Source organism: Calonectris borealis, chromosome 2 (genome assembly GCF_964195595.1).
Source record: "Calonectris borealis chromosome 2, bCalBor7.hap1.2, whole genome shotgun sequence".
Classification (NCBI taxonomy): Eukaryota; Metazoa; Chordata; class Aves; order Procellariiformes; family Procellariidae; genus Calonectris; species Calonectris borealis.
Window position 1 is genome coordinate 73,598,166 of NC_134313.1, and position 18,300 is coordinate 73,616,465.

Below are 18,300 nucleotides of genomic sequence, written 5' to 3' on the forward strand. Positions count from 1 at the left end.
TGTTTTTCTTCATAAAAACACTTCGAGGTTTCCCACAACTGTAAAACTCGAGGGTAGGAAGGCTCTGCAGAGGGACCTGGACAGGCTGGATCGATGGGCTGAGGCCAGTTGTATGAGGTTCAACAAGGCCAAGTGCCGGGTCCTGCACTTCGGCCACAACAACCCCATGCAACGCTACAGGCTTGGGGAAGAGTGGCTGGAAAGCTGCCCAGAGGAAAAGGACCTGGGGGTGCTGGTTGACAGCCGGCTGAACATGAGCCGGCAGTGTGCCCAGGTGGCCAAGAAGGCCAACGGCATCCTGGCTTGTATCAGAAATAGTGTGGCCAGCAGGAGCAGGGAGGTGATCGTGCCCCTGTACTCGGCACTGGTGAAGCCGCACCTCTAATACTGTGTTCACTTTTGGGCCCCTCACTACAAGAAGGACATGGAGGTGCTGGAGCGTGTCCAGAGAAGGGCAACGAAGCTGGTGAAGGGCCTGGAGCACAAGTCTGAGGGGAGCGGCTGAGGGAACTGGGGTTGTTTAGCCTGGAGAAGAGGAGGCTGAGGGGAGACCTCATCATGCTCTACCACTACCTGAAAGGAGGCTGTAGTGAGGTGGGTGTTGGTCTCTTCTCCCAAGTAACTGGGGATAGGATGAGAGGAAACGGCCTCAAGCTGCGCTAAGGGCGGTTTAGATTGGACATTAGGAAAAATGTCTTTACTGAAAGAGTGGTCAGGCCTTGGAACAGGCTGCCCAGGGAAGGGGTTGAGTCGCCATCCCCTGGAGGTATTTAAAAGACGTGTAGATGAGGCGCTTAGGGACATGGTTTAGTGGGCATGGTGGTGTTGAGTTGACGGTTGCACTCGATGATCCTAGAGGTCTTTTCCAACCTTAATGATTCTGTGATTCTAACTGGCTTTGTCGTAGACAGGCTAAGTGATGTTGCTGTTGCTTAAGGTATGATGTTATTACACCTGCTGAAGGTGCAATGTGGTGTTCAGACCAGCCTGAACTGAGCTCCTCTCTGAGGAATTTAAACAGTGCTGCTAACAGTGGTAAAAATCATAAAGATATTTTGAAAAAGCATGTAGGAATATTTTGTTCAGGGCAGATAAGATCTGGGTTTTATTTTAAAAAAAAAAAAAGTTTTGTGAAGATGAAAATGTTTTTAACAGGTAAGGTAGGGGTAGGAAATGCAAGATTTTTTTCCCTTTGCAGAACACTTTTCTATGTTTTAAATGCATCATTTCTCTTGGAGCAATTTCTTTACTAAAGAGCCCCACTGTTCATGGGATTTAATTTTTGTCAAACTGACCCAGAAAATAATTTTAAGCTGAACTTTTTTCTCATTTACTGCTTTGTGCTTTTAAGTAACATTAAACAAAACTGAAATCTTCTCCTTCTGAAAATTATTTTGGCTGTTTTCCTTTGGTGTCTTTTTCTGAGACATAAATGGAACTCGAATGTGGCTGGATAACTAGTGAGGTTGCCACGTATGCCAAGAGGAAAGAGATGCTTTGCTAGATCTAGTAAATCCATTACCTAACATCAGTTACCAACTGAAACCAGTCTAGCATCGTATTTCTATCAGCCTTTTGCAGAATAACTGTTTTGTAAATAGGAAGTCTTTGGAGCTGCTTGTACTAAGCTAAAATTGATGCTTTAAAAAAAAAATCAAAATCTGAATCTTTAAGTAAGGGAGGACTATTTTCCAAAATCTGTACAAAACATGCTTATATACCTTTTACAAGGGAAAAAATAGTTTCTCTGTAAAAAAAGCAAGCTGCTAGAAGTGAGTATCATCTTTGCTGTGGCTGCATCTTATGTAGTCATAAACCAAACTAGTTCTCAACTAGTAAGCAGTATGGCCACTAAAGCACAGAAAAATCGACAGTCACCTAACAGCCTGATTAATTTCTCAACTTTCTTGTGAAGGGTTGGTTGCGGTTGTGGTTCCGAAGTCCTTGCTGCAGAATGGAAGGAGAAAGGGCTTCCTTCCTTAGGGAAGAGACCGAAAGCCTGCTCAGTAAATCAGCAGTCTATATTGACCTTAGCGGGGTTGTACTTGTATTATCTAACCTGAGCAGTCTAGTTTAAAGTAAGATCAGGTATATCTATATAAGTTTGCAAGAACATTGAAGCCCCACATTCATTCCAGAAAAAAGCTCAGACCAGCAGTGTTGATTTCCGTGGGCTTCATTTGCTTCAATTAAGCAGCAGGTTAGCATGGTAGCAGTTGAGTTATTCTTGATCAGTGTTCTTCTAATTCAGAGCTTCGCATACATGAATGAAAACCTGGTAAAACTGTTGCTTTCCTAGTTTTTAATAGAAATTAAATTACTGTCTGTAGAAATTAGGTGGGGAATTAGTATATGCGCCAAATGTAAATATATTTCAAATCCAGATTTTGCAAAATAAATTACAAGTATCAATGTTTATATTCCAGTGACCTGTGCAGTGAGTACTAAACATGATTTATTTAGGTTTTCACACTTCATTGTGTAACCTTAGTAGAGAAATACAAGATAAATAATGGGGACAGTCCTGTCATGGCTTTGAAAATCTGCCAGACGTTCATAATAACAAATGATGATTGGTTAAAACTGACCTTCGTTGCAACTGATACAGAAATGTGCTTAATAGTACTGGAATAAATTACATAACAGTTGGGAAAGCCAAAGTTTGTTTGTTTGTTTTTTTTTTATTTTGCAAAGCTTTGCAAAAGATTCCACTATTCTAGTCACTAAGTTTGTATTTTCATATATGTTCAGTTAGCGGTTTTATCAGAGATGTAGAAAAAGCTTGGAAGATAATACCCGTTCCGTGACTCTGGCTACTTTTTTTTTTTTTTTAATTGGTTGTTTCTGTAGCATTCTGTAGTTTCTTCTTCTGAGATCTTAGGTGCCAGTGCATTAAAGGAATAAAAGAATGTATTTGATGTATTTGGAAGGTAAGGAAAGAGTTTATTTTGTATCCTAAGCTGTACTTTTCTTTTAAATCATTTGAAATGTAAATTGATGTTGATATTACAAAGCTTAATTTATTGTTTAAAAATGTAGACACTTCTTGAAATGAATGTATCATTTTTCTTTTTTATTTTTATAGGAATAAAGTATTGGTTAACGTTTTCAGTATAGTTTTCTTGGGGTTTGGAAGTGTTTTGAACAAAAATATTACAACCACCGTTTTATGCTTATTGGTTATATGGCTAATGGTGAAATAAAGCATTTTTGGCTATATGGTTTTACTGTGGCTTTATTCAAGAAGAAAATAAAAGTTGCATAAAAAAGTTACTGACCTTTTTAATCTTTAAAAAAAAAAAAATCACACATGGCTGCAGCTTGAGTTTTATCTAAGCAAGCAAACACGTATGGAAAGTGTCTGCTCCATATAGATACAGTGTGTAATTCTTTCATAAATAGCTTGCTGGAGAAGTAAAGCCACCAAGTAAGCCACAAATTCTTAGGAATATTTCACTTGGAACAATTTTTATAAAAGACAATTGTCTCGATTAGTTAGACCAATAAACCTTTGCACTCATGAGATACAAGGCCGCATAAACAACTGTCTGAGCATAGATTTTCTTTTTTGCTACTATGTATAAAATGTGCAGATTACCTTTTGGGATTTCCCATGTCCTTACGGTACTCCCCAGAGGTGTCCAAGTAGTCGTATCTTCTATACCCTCTATTGCTCCAGGCTGGTTGTCATGTTTTCACAACAAACCAGAGCCCAGGGATGCTGTTCTTGAATTATTTCCATTTACATGTGTAGGTAAAATGCAAGTTTATAAGTTTCAAAATAGAAAACACAATGAAGATTTAATCCAACGCTACCGGATGGGTAGAGCATTGACCTTAAAATATGTTTGAGAGTCGGTTAAGAGCTGGGATGGTTGTTAGTAAGCACTTTTTGCTGTTTACAAGACATGGCTCTGCCTACTGATTAGTCTTTTTAAGCTTGAAGCCAATAATTCTTCATGATGAAGCTATGAATTCAATGAAATCTTGGTGAAAGAATGTACAAGACCAAAAACAACCATCTGGGCAGCTCAGACATGGGCTGTGCATGCGGGTTGGAATCTCTTATACGTGAATAGAAAGTAGCATGGTTTAACCCCAGCCAGCAACTAAGCCCCACGCAGCTGCTCGCTCACTCCCCCCTGATGGAATGGGGGAAAGAATCGGAAGAGTAAAAGTAAGAAAACTCATGGGTTGAGAGAAAGACAGTCTAATAGGGAAAGCAAAAGCTGCGTGCACAGGCAAAGCAGAACAAGGAATTCATTCACCACTTCCCATCAGCAGGCAGGGGTTCAGCCATCTCCAGGAAAGCAGGGCTCCATCACGCGTAACAGTTACTTGTGAAGACAAACACCATCTCTCTGAACATGCCCCCTTCCTCCTTCTTCCCCCAGCTTTATATGCTGAGCATGACGTCATATGGTATGGAATATCCTATTGGCCAGTTGGGTCAGCTGTCCTGGCTATGCTCCCTCCCAGCTTCTTGTGCACCTGGCTGAGCATGGGAAGCTGAAAAGTCCTTGACTAGCATAAGCACTACTCAGCAACCACAAAAACATCAGTGTGTTATCAACATTATTCTCATACCAAATCCAAAACACAGCACTATACCAGCTACTAGGAAGAAAACTAACTCTATCCCAGCTGAAACCAGGACAGAAAGCTACAAAGATGAAGGTTTTGCTGAAAATCCATATGAAACAGCTTACAGTGTCTTCACAGCTTGTTAGCAGGACAGGGTGCAGAAGCGCCTTTTGGGGGAGATAAGGCAGAATTAGACTCCCAGCCTGTGGTTGTATGGTCAAGACTTGCACAGCTGATTGCTAGTGGGGAGAAGAGGGCCTTAATGTGCCTAGTGTTAAGGGTGATTTCAGACAATGTAAAGCACCAAGGTATTCCATTCCTACGCACAAGGCAATCTTTTAAGATCCTTACGGTACCAGCAACCCCACAAAGGAACAGGGTGCTCCGCCAAGAGTATGGAAGAGGTGTCTTTATGTAACTCATGTCAGGCAAAGACAATTGGGAAATATGTATGTCAAACGGGCATTTCCCAATATATGTATTATTTCCACGTATACCTTTTTTGTGCCATATCTCAGTAATATAAAAATTTTCAAGCAGTGACTCAATTTAGCTTATGTTCCTTAACGGGACGCGAAGTGAAATATTTTAACAAATAGCATAAAAATTATAAAACATCAAATTTCATCTTGATCTGGGATTAAATTTCTTTTTTTGGTCAGTCCTGGTATGATGTAACTAAATTGATTTCCATGTATTAAAAAAATAAATACGCAATAGTAGCATGTGCAAAAGCTAATCTGCTAAGAAAGCTTGTCTTTTCATTTGAATGACAAAATTCGAAGTTTTTCATTTGTTAAAAAGAAGGACCGTGTGGGAATAACTGAAAGGTGTTTGGGGAGACTGAGATCACTGCTGCTGATCTCTGGCTTCAGAGCCAGTTCAGTTCCCCAGGTCCATCTCTAGGGATGAGGGACATCAGTATTTCACTGGAGCATGCTAAAAGGCCAGGCTCAGTGTAACTCACGTGCACTCTCATGTGTTAGTCTGACACTGCTATTGGGGAGCTTGGACACCTGCAATACCCTGTACTTTACAGCAGAGGTATTCTGATTTATTTTTCCTGTTTCATTGAGTTTAGCATCCACCCACAGAAGATGCAACGTTGTCCATAAAGCGAGCCTTTAGTTCTTCCATGCATCAATTACAATTTAAAAAACAAATTATTTGGCACTGATAGAAAAAGTTTCCTGAGTGCTAGCTCTGTGTCTCAAGCATAGCGGGTAGTTGTATCGGGGCACTCAGGTTGCATTGGCACACATAATGGTGTGGGCTAAGGTGTCAGTAATGCTGGTGGTAATACCGAGATGGAGGGGGGTGTGAAAAACAGCACTGTATACATCAATGTACCCCACAGAATACCATAGGAGTACTGATTGCTAATGGGTTTGGTCCTACTTATGCTTAACTTTGGCCTTTGGAGCTTTCTGTGTCAGTACAAATGACCTGAGCTTTTAGACCTGATAAATTCTCATTTAAAATTAAATACTGAACATTACTGCTTGCAAACTACAAAGCGATTTGTTGTCCTTTTTGAGTATGTGGGTCCTCAGCTCTAATCTGGATAGCTCTGCTCACGCATGTTCAGAAGAATTGATACGAATTATTAAAGGTAGTGTAGCTCCTGAGCTTCACGTTCATTTATACAGATTCCAAGTTAGCATAAGCGTGCTGGTTTCAAAAGGGGCCAACTTGGTTATATACAATACTTAGCCCAAAAGGATACAGTGATTCCAGCCTTCTGGTTACACACCGAAAACTGAAGTGCCTTTTGCCTTTGAAGATACTTGTTGCTGTATCCAGACAGGCTGCAAGTGTCTTTTTTTTGTTCAGAAGAGTCATGGCTGTATTATTTTCACCTGTGCTGCTGGGCTTTTTTTTTTAGTTTAAGAAATACTATTACAAGAAAATCTACTCCCTTTGCTGAAGTGTTCCTCAGAAATCATATTGCCGAGGACGCTTGCATTTTGAATAGAGAATATCATTTTTGCCCTCTGTGAGAGTTGCTCGCAGTACATCTACTGTGACATTGCACCTCTGCTGCTTCTGTAGCTCTGCCTGCTGCATCAAACGAGATGTCAGAGCATGGGCAAGAGTTTCTAGCTGTCTCAGGCACGCAGCTGGGAATATGCCACCTCTCTGTCGGAGCTCTTCCTTATACAGTGAATAACGTGCCTACTTTTGAAGAGTAAAGCAGGAACTAAGGAGAAGCAGAACTGCCAGCTCAAGTAAAGTGAGGACCGAACAGAGCCTAGATGCTATGCAGAAGGCCTATGGGACCAAAGTGTGATTAGACCCTTCTGCAGAAGCAGGAGGATGACAATTTGAAAGGAGCTGCTTCCTCCTCTTCCTTCTCCCCATTCCCTTAGATTTTTACTAAGGAAAACAGGCAGTTCGGCTGCAGTCCCTGTGGCGGGGGGTGCGATAGCCAGCCTGAGCCCCCTTTGGAGTGGGAAGGTTTCCTCCCTCTTGTAAAGCCATCTGTTCTTCCATGGCCTGATGCGGGTCGTGTTGTTATTTTCCTGTTTGTCCTCTGTTACTCAACTTGACAGATACAACAGTGAGTACTGAGAACTGGCCTGGTTAAAAAAGGGGAAAATAGTTAAAAGCTCCTGAGCTGTGTAACTAAGAAACCCCATCTTAGCAACTGCTACTACAGAAGGAGTCTTAAAGATTTGCTTAAATGGCATCACTTTCAAATACTGCCTCTTTCTCTATCAAGTGGATAGGAAGGGGATGTGTATATATGTAGAGGGAGAGAGATATGTGTATGTGTGCATATACATATATATAAAAAATAGAACATATAAGTGAATAACAAAAGTAGCTCCAAAAAGGGCAGAGAAAGCATAAATTCAGTTTGGTATCTCAACCATAAACAGAATTAAAAAGGGGGGAGTCTAAAATGAAGATGGCAATACAGGTAATATAAATCATGTATAAATAAGGAGTGCGTTTTTCTACTATGCCACATTAATCTTTGTACTAAAGTAAAAACTTGATTCACACTGTTGAAAAAATCTGTATATAACCCGGTTTTATTATTTATATGCATAGTGTTTGCTTTTGCGGATTACTGTAATAGATGCATAGATTTACTTGTTCAATTAACACTGAATGTTGCTTGCTTTATTGCCATCTGCGTAAACTGTTTGCTTTTTTGTCATTACAAGCTTATGTAGATTGAGGACTTTTTTAAGGCTAATGACTTAGAAAAGTGATTTCCTGGTACTTGAGGGAGTTTAGATGGCAGAGAATAGGAAAAATAAAATATTTTATGTAGCTGTGATTGCATTCAGCATATATTTAAACAGATTGATTTACGTATCATGTCTTGTTTCTTTAATCAAACCAATTATTATTCAAGTTTGTCATCTGATACAATTAGGGCGCTTGATGCTGTGCAAATAACTACCAAATGCAATCCCACTTCCAAAGGGCTTTCAAGCTAGTTCAGAGAAGAGAGAAAACTGTTTATACGTGCACAATCAACCAAACGATGGTATATAAGGAAGCAGGTGTATGACATCCTTCTAGCCAGGCTGAATAGGGAAACAAGTAAATGTATTCTGTTTTAATAACTGCTCAATAATAGAAATGATGCCACAAATAATTTCAGCAGACATTTTAGGAGCAGAAGTTGAGCCATGTGAACTGAAAGAGTTTCTGAAGCATCCAAGTGCAAAGGGAGCGGTGTTGCATGGAGCCTGGATTATCCAAGTATAGCAAGCAAGAAAGAAGAAAGTCATAGAAACTGGAAGTAAAGCATTGGCAACGTGCCTTGAGAGGAAGCCCACATAGTGCAGAGCCCTTTCTGGAAAGAGAATTAAAACCGTGGGCAAAAAACTTGTTCTCACTGTGATCCTATTGCTTCATGGAAACAGGATCTTGATGGAACTGCACTGATTGTTTAAGAAGTTCATACCAAAAGAAAATCTACTTGTCTAATGCAAGGATCTTGCTAGCTTTCTTGTATTCCCTATTTATGGGGGAAAAAAGGTAGCAATAGCTGAAATTTTGCCAAAGAGAATACATTTTTTGTATAGCCCCCAATGGACAAGGTACTGTGAACATCTTGTATCTTGTTGCCAAGCAAAGTTTGGTTTACAATCGTGTGAGATGCCGTTATTTATATCTGTTCTCCGAATGGGTGAGGTTAGGTGCAGAGGCTGTGTAGTGCTCACAGCCACAGAGCAAAACTGTCAGATCAGGGAACTGAACTTGCAGGCTAAGTTGTGGTCCTCTGCCCATGCCAGGGAAGATGCCAGGGCTGATGCCAGCTCCCAGAATGATTTACACATGTTCCATGGGATGCCCTACTTGTGGAAAAATAGGAGTTCTGCAGCGGAGAAGTTTCACACTAAATTGTGTTACTGGCTGTAACTGGTGGAAAGGTAGCAATAGGGTTGGGTGGCTGCATCAGGACTGAGGAGTTTACAGGACAGTGAAACATTTGGTTCTCCCAGGATGAATTTTCCCCCCCTTCTTGAGTGTAGCCAACTCAGCGTCCTCCTGAAGAGAAGGGTTCATCTCAGCTGCACCCTGCTCCCCCTCTAGCAGTGCTTGTCCCTTCCTTATCCTAGTTTGCTCTCCTCCATCACTCGCCACACATGTGCCTCCCCTGCGCACACAGCATGCAGTGTTAAATTCTGGTCATGCCGAGTGGGTAGAAGTGGGTGAGTTGCTGTTGTGCTGGAACAGATGGTGTCTGCAATGCAGCCACCAGTTATCTGCATGTGTTGTAGGTGGTTGCTAAAGGAAAAGAGGATAATTTAGAGTTTTTGTTGAAAAGCGTTGTTAGTTTTCTCTTATTTATCGGGGGTGGAACAATTAGAAAGCTGAGGTCATTTTGGTTTTTTTCAGTGGCCGGTGGTCGTCGGTTGTTTGGTTTATTTAGATGAGGGGAACTTGGTGCATTGGGCCAAAGTAACATGACGGGGATGGTTAAGAGGAGAGGAATCTAACTGATTATTTTCTGTCTCTTGATAACTTGGAAGTAACCAGATATCTGGACCACAGCCCACAACCTCCAGGTGTTCTTACCTTCCTCTGTTATGTCCCCATCACTTACGGCAACCAAGACCCCCACTCAGGTCGCCTGCCACTCATACCTTGCCTGCCCAGGCTGGTACCGCAGCCCGCAAGCCGGCCCCTTTCCCTCGCAGCGAAACGCCTCCAGCCACTCACCAGGTTTCTCCTCACATGGATCCCCAAAGTCTCTCGGCCTCCTGCCTCTCACCTGAACTTCCCCAGGCCCACACGTCCCTCCTCAGGCAGCTGCAGTGCTCAGAGGCTCTTTCACCGGCCCCTGGCACAGCGACCGCCTGGTCCCTGCCCCAGGGCTGGCGTGCTGTGCCCCTGTCCTAGGAGACCCCCCCTCTCCATGAGGGGACGATTTGAAGGAGGTGCAGAGGAGCCATTGGGGGCAAATCACCCCGAGGGTGTTGGTGACCTGTAATGGGCCAGTCCTGCCCCCTGGATTTCTGGCCCTGTGTTGGGTTTTGGGGCATTTTGGATGTGTCCCATGAGATCCCAGTCAACTCATCTGTGCTAGTGGTTTTCCTTTAGGAAGGGCATCACAGATTGGTTGGTTGGGTGTAGGTTTTTTAACAAGTTTCCTCTGCAGTCATAATGAATATATTGATAAAAGTACTTTTTGTTGCAGTGTTTCATTTGTGGTGGATATGGTTTTTTAGCTAAGGAGATTTTAATCTACATGAGGGAAGACCTGGCAAAACTTGGAGGAGGAGGTAGAGTATTCATGTCCAAGAGCTCTCAAACAATTTTTTTTTTGTACGAAACAAATTGCAGATATCCCTGAAGACCCGTGGTACGGACGGTAGGCACTGAATTCCCTTGTTCAGTTGTGCAGCAGAGTCCTACTTCTTGGGAGTTGCAACCCAAGCTTTACGGCCTTCTCAGTAACGTTGTACTGTGAGCTCCTGTCTAATAAAATTAGAAGATAATTCACATATGTCGTATAGTTCACAGCTTAATTTTTCATGCTGAGTGGTGTAAGGTATTTATCAACTGGTTTAATAGATTAGATCTCTGCCTGCACCTCCCCACGCTCTGCTGCGTGCGTGTGGAGGCTGACAACTCTGCCTTTATAAAAGCGTTCCTTGCTCAACCCCATGACTAATGCAGATAATTATTTTTAAAACAGCTCTGGATGCCACTGCAGTGCACTTTCATGGCCGCGCAGAAATGTGTACTTACATTCATGTGGCATTTGTGAACCCCAGGGTGCCGTGTAAATCTTACTCTTACCGTGCGGTTTAAAGAAATACTTTGTAGGCCTCGTGTCGCAGCGGGCAGCCAGCTCGTGTGGTCTGGATATCCAAAGATACAAAACAGCAAGTGTAAAATAAATAAATAAAGATAAACCTTAAAGAGATCTCATTTCATGGCATATTATTAAACTCCTGTATTCCCAAAGACCCTTGAGGTTGGTTCATTTCACACGGCAACCATCAGATTATTTCTCCTTTCCAAACCTGGCTGAATGTGGAACAAAAAACCCACCTCAAAACCAAAACAACAGGGGGGAAAAAAATCACAAAAAAAACCCAAAAAACCCAGGCCTCTCCTAGATTTTACATCCTGGCAAGGCAATGGGTTAAAAACTAGATTGATTTGATGTGGTCATTTTTAATGGGTTGGTGATGGTGGTTGCTTGTATCTTGGTTGCTTACTGCATGTTCACATATAATTAGATAATTTGTTCCAGTGCTTTTCTAGGAATTGAAATTGAAGCCACTTGCTCTATTATTCTTGGATATTTCAGTCATTTTTTTAAGATGAACATCTTGCTTGTCTCTTTTCCCATTATCCAGTGCCATTCTTTCTCCAAAAGAAAAACTTCTAGTGGTTCTGACGTGTTCCCCCGCAGGCTGACGAGCACCCTGGGTGCATTGCCTCAGGTCTAGCCAGTTAAATAAGCTTAGGTGTTTTCTACCTTACCAGACTACTCTTTGGCGTGCTCCTTTTCTGGTATCATCTTAGCTCTTCCACCCCTTCCCTGGGCGTTATTCTTCTGCCCATCTGCGCCCTAGCTGGATCCTTTTCAGTGAATACTAAAGCAAAGCGGCATTAATTGCTCTGATCCTCAGTGCCAGCTGCTCCCTTCCCACTGAGAAGTGATCATTATTGTCTTGCTAATATATTAATTTACATACTTTCCTGTTAATGTTGCTGTTCTCTGGGTCTGTTCTCTGTCTTTGGCCTTTGATTTTACCCTTATAAATTCATGCTCTTCTGTCATGCTTCTCCTGAATAACTTACCCTATTTCCTATTTTTCTTACTCTTCTCAAGTTTCAGTTGCAGAGCCAAGTTGCTCTCCTGCTATGCTTCCTCCACACTGGCATAGCATGTGTGTGTGCTTTTAATACTCTTTCTTTAGAGAGCTACCCATCCTCTGAAACTCCCTCTTCCCTTTACCTTTCCAGAAAATCGTTGCCATCGTATCCCCAGAAGCCCTTGAGCCTCTTGCCTGTTTTATAGCTTTCTGTTGGGAAATGAAAAGGCTACCAAAGTCTCCAACTAACGGCTTAAAAAAAAGCATTTAAAAAAAGAAAGAAAATAAATTGAAACTGTCTACCTAATGTTCCTTGTTAGATGACCTGTAGCAGACCTCTCGTGTGTTTCATGCTGCTTCTTTCATTACTAAGTAGAGACTTCTAAGTTTATCCTTGTGTCCTGTCAGAATACAGACATAAAAATAAATAAAAGGATTCATTGGTACACCAAACTAATTTTTCTCTTGTTGGCCCTTCCTAAACAGCTATAAACTTTTTTCACAATAGTCCAGTCAAAAGTGTCACCTAACAAGCTTTTGATATTTTAATTACTTTCTACCTAATTACTTCAGTTCTTTTTCAACTGGTCTATTTGTTTTTTAAAGGAAAGTTTTCCACGGAGTATTTTTATTTTTAAAATAAATTTTTAAAAAAGTAAGTTTTGCTAAAAACCTTCTCATTTCATGGAGACTTATTCTTATGGTCAAATTTATTGTAGGAATGTTGTTCGCTTTCTTGCCGCTCTCAGTGCACACACAGTCTGGAGCACAGAGGGAGTCTGATACGAAGGGTTGGGAGAAGCATCTGTGTGTGCCAGTGAGGCAGGGAAAGCATGTTTGTGTCAGTGGTAAGCAGACAGTTTTGGGAAAGAGGAGGGACAGGATATCCTCCTTGAATACCCCCAAGTTCTGCCCATATTTAACCAAAAAAAAAAAAAAAAGAAAAAAAAGAAAAAAATGCTTGGACTTGGTTCATTCATCCAGCCCTTTGAAGAAGCGCACAGTAGATGGCTTGAGACGTCCTTCTTGCCACCTGAGACTGCCAGCCGTCCTGAGTCCTAACGCTGCTGTAGCATCAGCTCAGGGGGTGACACCCGAGGAGGCCCCCTGCTCCTTGGAGCGCCTCTGCCGCTGCTTGCTGAGGACAGAGGGAAAAGCCCAGCAGCTGGCTGATGTGAGCACTAGCAACGCAGCTGGCGGAGGAGCACAAGGGAGCTGCTGGGTCTGGTCTTGACCGTAACAGAGCATTTAGCTCGTAGCTGTGCCTGTTCTGAAGGCCACCCAGCAGAGATGAGAAGTGAAGCAGGCAGTTCTCCTGCATTTTCATTATTTAACCTCTTCGGTTTTGCAGCAACTGAGCATAAAAAACCAAAAGGTTTCTGAAGAAGGTTACTGTGAATTCAGGGAGTTATTTTTCTTTTGCTTTGCAGCACGCAGCAAGTAAAGTTGCGTAAAGTAAAGCTAAAGTAAAATATGTCATCGTGACATTTTATCCCCTTCCTTGAAAATGCATTAAGGTAATTAGCTGGAGAAGCTGGTTGTCTCAGCTGCACGCTGCCTCGCCAGGAACCCCAGAAAGATCTCTTGGCACTTTGGGCCTGCTTGGCTTTTACATGTGATTTTTTTTGCACATCATTTTGCTACTCCTAATGAATCCAGGAACCATAAAGATGGATTTCTGCAGCCCCTATCCCTCCTTCTCAAGGAGGGAATTCCGTAGTGCATGCAGGGACTCTTTAACGCACTGATACATCTTTTCCCTCTTCTTGTGATGAAGCGGTGAGCAGCAGCGCAGCAGATCTGTGCACTAAAAATGACTTGCTGTCCAACCCTGAGATCCACCTGGCCTGTCTGCCACTGATTCCTTCTGGATAAAACAGGAAGGTTACTTTGCGTGCTGTTTTCAAAGTACAAGGTGGTATTATGAAAGCTGACCTAAATGACTTCCGTTGACATTTCTGTTGGACAAATCAGGCTTTCACAGTTCTCATGGATAGTGCCTGCTATCCACAGGAGTAAAGAACTTCTCATTATAGAAAAGAATACATCCAATAAAAATAATGATTTTTAGTTAATCCAGATGTTATAATGCTTCCTGAATTACATTTTAGGTTTTACCAGACAGCCTTCCTTGCCTGACATGGCCCACGGGGAGCAGCAGTCTTCCTCCTACCCTACGCCCAGTGAGGCATGCCTTGTGTGAGCCCGACTGGGAGCGCCAGGGCACAGAAGAGACTGGGCTCAAAACTGGCAAGCCACAGCTCTTATCAGGCCCTCAGTGGCACTTAGAGCTAAAACCACTCCAGCATTATTTTTTTCATCCCCACTTTCATCTCATTTTCCATGAGAAATATTAACAATGCAACTTTTTTCATCAAATGTTTTCCCTTGGGCTAGAAATTCATTTTCTGCCCTCTTGAAATTCTTGTTTGTTAGACCCCAGGGGAGGAATGCAATATCTGAGCCTGGGATACTGAAGTAGCACATGTACAATATTCTGACAAGCAATAGAAAGGCGAATCTATTGTATTTGCATCTCGCAGCAGCTGATGCTAATGTGCAAAGTTAAAATAAATCCAAGCCATATCATAGATTTATGATCAATACTTAAGCTAGTTTACTTAGTAATCAGAAAGGCTAATGATGATTAGATCTGTCTGGAAACACGCTGGTCCGCAATAAGTAACATTTTTATCTCCTTGCATAAATGAATTCGATCTGAAAGCACCAAAGGGCTTAAAAACTAAACAAAATCTTTCCTTCAAGCTGTATAGATGCTTGTAGATGCCTTAGAGGCAGATTTGGTTTTTTTTTTTTTAAACAGTAGTAAGTGCATTGGAAGCAAAGCCTGTTGGAACACTTCTGCAAACAGCAATTTGAAAGAGAAATGCAATGAAGAGAGCTGATCCAGAGCAGCAGTTTCAGCCTGGCACGGCCATTATCTGAATTAACTGCCGAACAGCGCGCGGGCAGGGGTCCGTGTTCCTGGAGCCCGTGCGAGGGAAGGGATGGCCTCTGTGTTCCCTCTCCTTCCCTCTTTCCTTTCCCCTCCGGGGTGGCCTCCTCATGATTTCTGAGGAGAGGTTTTGAGATGTTCGTGGTGTCTTGAGACAACAGGAGTGCGTGTGTATCCTGAGGTAGCAAATGGGGGGGGTCACAAAATCCCTCAGAGCTCCTTATTTTTCAGTCTCTGTGCAGCTTGTGCCTGAATCTAGAATAACGCTAAAGGAAACATCTGTAACTTGTAAAAGCGGGGAGATGAGCGGCTCCCACCGCAGTGTGACACCCATGCGAAGGGATGCTCAAACTGCCCAGGTTACAATATGTGCTTAGATGAGCCATTTCCCATCTGGTGGAGCTGGATGCCCATTTCCCAGCTACAGATGGTGCCCAGGTTGATTCAGCAGCTCTCAACGAAGGGGCTTGCTGGGCTTTAGTCCAGCCAACCCTCTGGCTAGAGAAGAACGAAGAGAGGAGAGTCCTGACCCTCCGGGGTGCCAGAAGCAGAGCTGAGCCCTGCAGCAATGACAGCGACGTCACCTCGATGAGTGGCAGAAGAGGCTACCGAGAGGGTGCCTAAGCAATGCTGCCAGCAGGCACACTGAGGCTGGTCTGTCGCAGCATTACTCTCCTGTGAAGCTCATCAGCAGCAATCGGCGCTGGCAACAGGCAGGGGAAGGCAGAGGGGGACGCGCTGGGCCAATTGCACCTGGTAAATGTCAGAAACCAGCCTGCTGTGAAATGGTCAGAGAATAAAATAGCTATAAGCGTGAGGTGCTCAGGTTTGGTACTCGAGAGGATTGTTTCCCAGAGTGGAGGCTGCTTGAAAGGAGAGAAGAGCTGGCGCTCCGGGCGATATTGGGGATGTTGCTATGGCCACCCGGAAGCTCGGGAGAAGGAGGGGGGACATATAGGAGCACAGAACGTGGGCGACAAGGCAGCTGCAAGGCAAATCTCTATTAATCATTTTGGGAGCCGTTCCCTGCCGATCAGCAGCGTGCAGCAGCCTAACATCCAGCTGAGGCTGCCCTGAAACCTCTGCAGAAGTTCACCTGTCATTTTTCTGCACGAGAGCACGGCACCTATGCTGGTGGAGCAGAAGCATAAAGGATTTTTTTTTTTGCGTGCATAGCCTGTGTCCTTGTCTGCTGTTGGATTGGTGAAAGGGAATTTAGTTAACAACAGAAGCAATGCAAAATTTTTTGCCTCCTTCGGTCCTCCGTAAGGTGCTGCCAGCCAGGCTGGTACAGTCCTCGGCTCCAGTGCACTGGGCTTGGAAGTAGCTGGGTAAATGTTTTCCATTCCCATGTATTATTCACTGTAAGACTTGAATATTTTATCTAAAGCAGGTTCTTGACATTCACTTACATTCACTTTCTCTTCCTTCCCCTTTCCTCCCCCACCGCGCAGGGAACAACTAAGGTGAAAACATGAAGTCAGAATCCAAACCCATTCCTGCAAGCAAGGAGGGTGAGAGATGCTGATGGAAGCTGGCTGTAATTGGAAACAACTGTTGTATGGAGAAGGGAGCGCTGGGATAGGTGTAAAAAGCTCTTGTGTTTGCTTCAGTGCTTAGAAATATGTGGATGATTTATTCCTGGGATGAGAGGTGCCACTGCTGGAGAAAGGGATGCAGGCAGAGAAAACATCCTCTCTGGGAGGTTTTCTTGCATTAAGTATTCTTTAATCTCTATTCCTGCTGTGTGTATCATTTTGGTTCTTAACAGGGGACATACACTCAGCTTTAAGAAGAGTGGCTGAAAGGTGACACATTTTCCTATAGCTCAGCTTACAGCCAGTCACAGAAGAGAAGGCTTCAGGGAGACCTTATTGCAGCCTTTCAGTACTTAAATGGGGCTTTATAAGAAAGATGGGGACAGACTTTTTAGCATGTCCCGTTGCAGTAGGACAAGGGGGAATGATTTTAAACTAAAAGAGGGTAGATTTAGACTAGATATAAGGAAGAAATTTTTTACAATGAGAGTGGTGAAACACTGGCAGGGGTTGCCCAGAGAGGTGGTAGATGCCCCATCCCTGGAAACATTCAAGGTCAGGTTGGCCGGGGCTCTGAGCAACCTGATCTAGTTGAAGATGTCCCTGCCCATGGCAGGGGGCTTGGACTAAATGACCTTTAAAGGTCCCTTCCAACCCAAACCGTTCTATGATTCTATATCTGCTGACTTTAGTGACTGCTGTTGCTCCTGTAATGCTTGTGAGGGAACGTTGTCACCGGGATAGGAGCTGGACGTGCCGCTTGATCCCCTGTAATCATGAGAACTGCTAGAAGTGGTACATCCCTCTTGTGGTACCAAATTGCCTTGTCACTTGTAATTGCAGGACCTTTCTTGGAGCAATGGGGATTCTCAGACAGCGGGTTTTACAGCTCTGCTGCAGGCTCTATCACTTACTGCGATGGTGTAACTTATTCAAGTGGAAGGCTAGGACAAGAAAATAACTCCTGGAAAGCCCTGCAAATGCCAGCTCTAATCAGAAAGGTGGTCATGGGCTCATCTTAAAGCTCTCGCTTGGCTGGAAGCTGTGTCCTCAGGAAAGGAAGGGATCCTAGAGGCTGCCTAGTCTAACATGTGGCACCTCACATGCTTGTTTGTAGCCCTTGCTTATTTGTGGATCCGAGACTGCTCTCCGGAATCTCCTGTACTTGTCAGCTTGAAAGTACCATCCTGCCTGAGCCTTTGTGACAGCCTCTCAGCAAGTGCCCAGGGAAATCCCAGCACTGTGGAAGTCAAATGGCTTGAAAAAGCGTAGGGTTTTGTTGTGGATCTTGGGCAGCCCCTTTATGTTTTTGTTAGTCAAGATGTTCAGAATTGAAATGATCTGATTTGAGAAGCTGGGCTTCTTTCTCTTACAGGGACTGATGTTATTATGCTATCTGAAGAGCACACATCAGCATTTCTGCAGTCCCCGGGATGGATTCCCCTCCATTAGCATTAGCAGATGTCACTGGTGGGCTTGCTGGTTCAGACGCAAATGGAGGAAACCTACCCCTCGCTCAGTTGTCCCCTGTAAAAGAACTGGTGCCATGACAGACCTCTGCTGTTTGGGGCTTGTTCTCCTTTCAGAGACAGTGAGCATTTTAGGCTGCATAATTTTTCCATCTGTATTGTGCCAGCTGGACAAATATACTCTCTGTTCCCTCCCCTTCCTTGTGGCACATTGCTGGGGACCAAGACTTGCTCTGTTTACGATTTCTGTGAATAAGGTGGAGAGGTGTGGGCTAGAGTTGTTTCTTTGCCCATTTGTTTTTCTCATTTTCTTGACTTGTGTTGGGGCTTGGTCTTCTGGAGCATGCACAATCTTTAATTACAGCAGTTATCAAGTGTTTAGACTGTGAGAAGATCAGCCCACTGCTGAAGAACCTAACCGGTCTTTGGGTTTTCCTTAACTGATGCGGCACCAA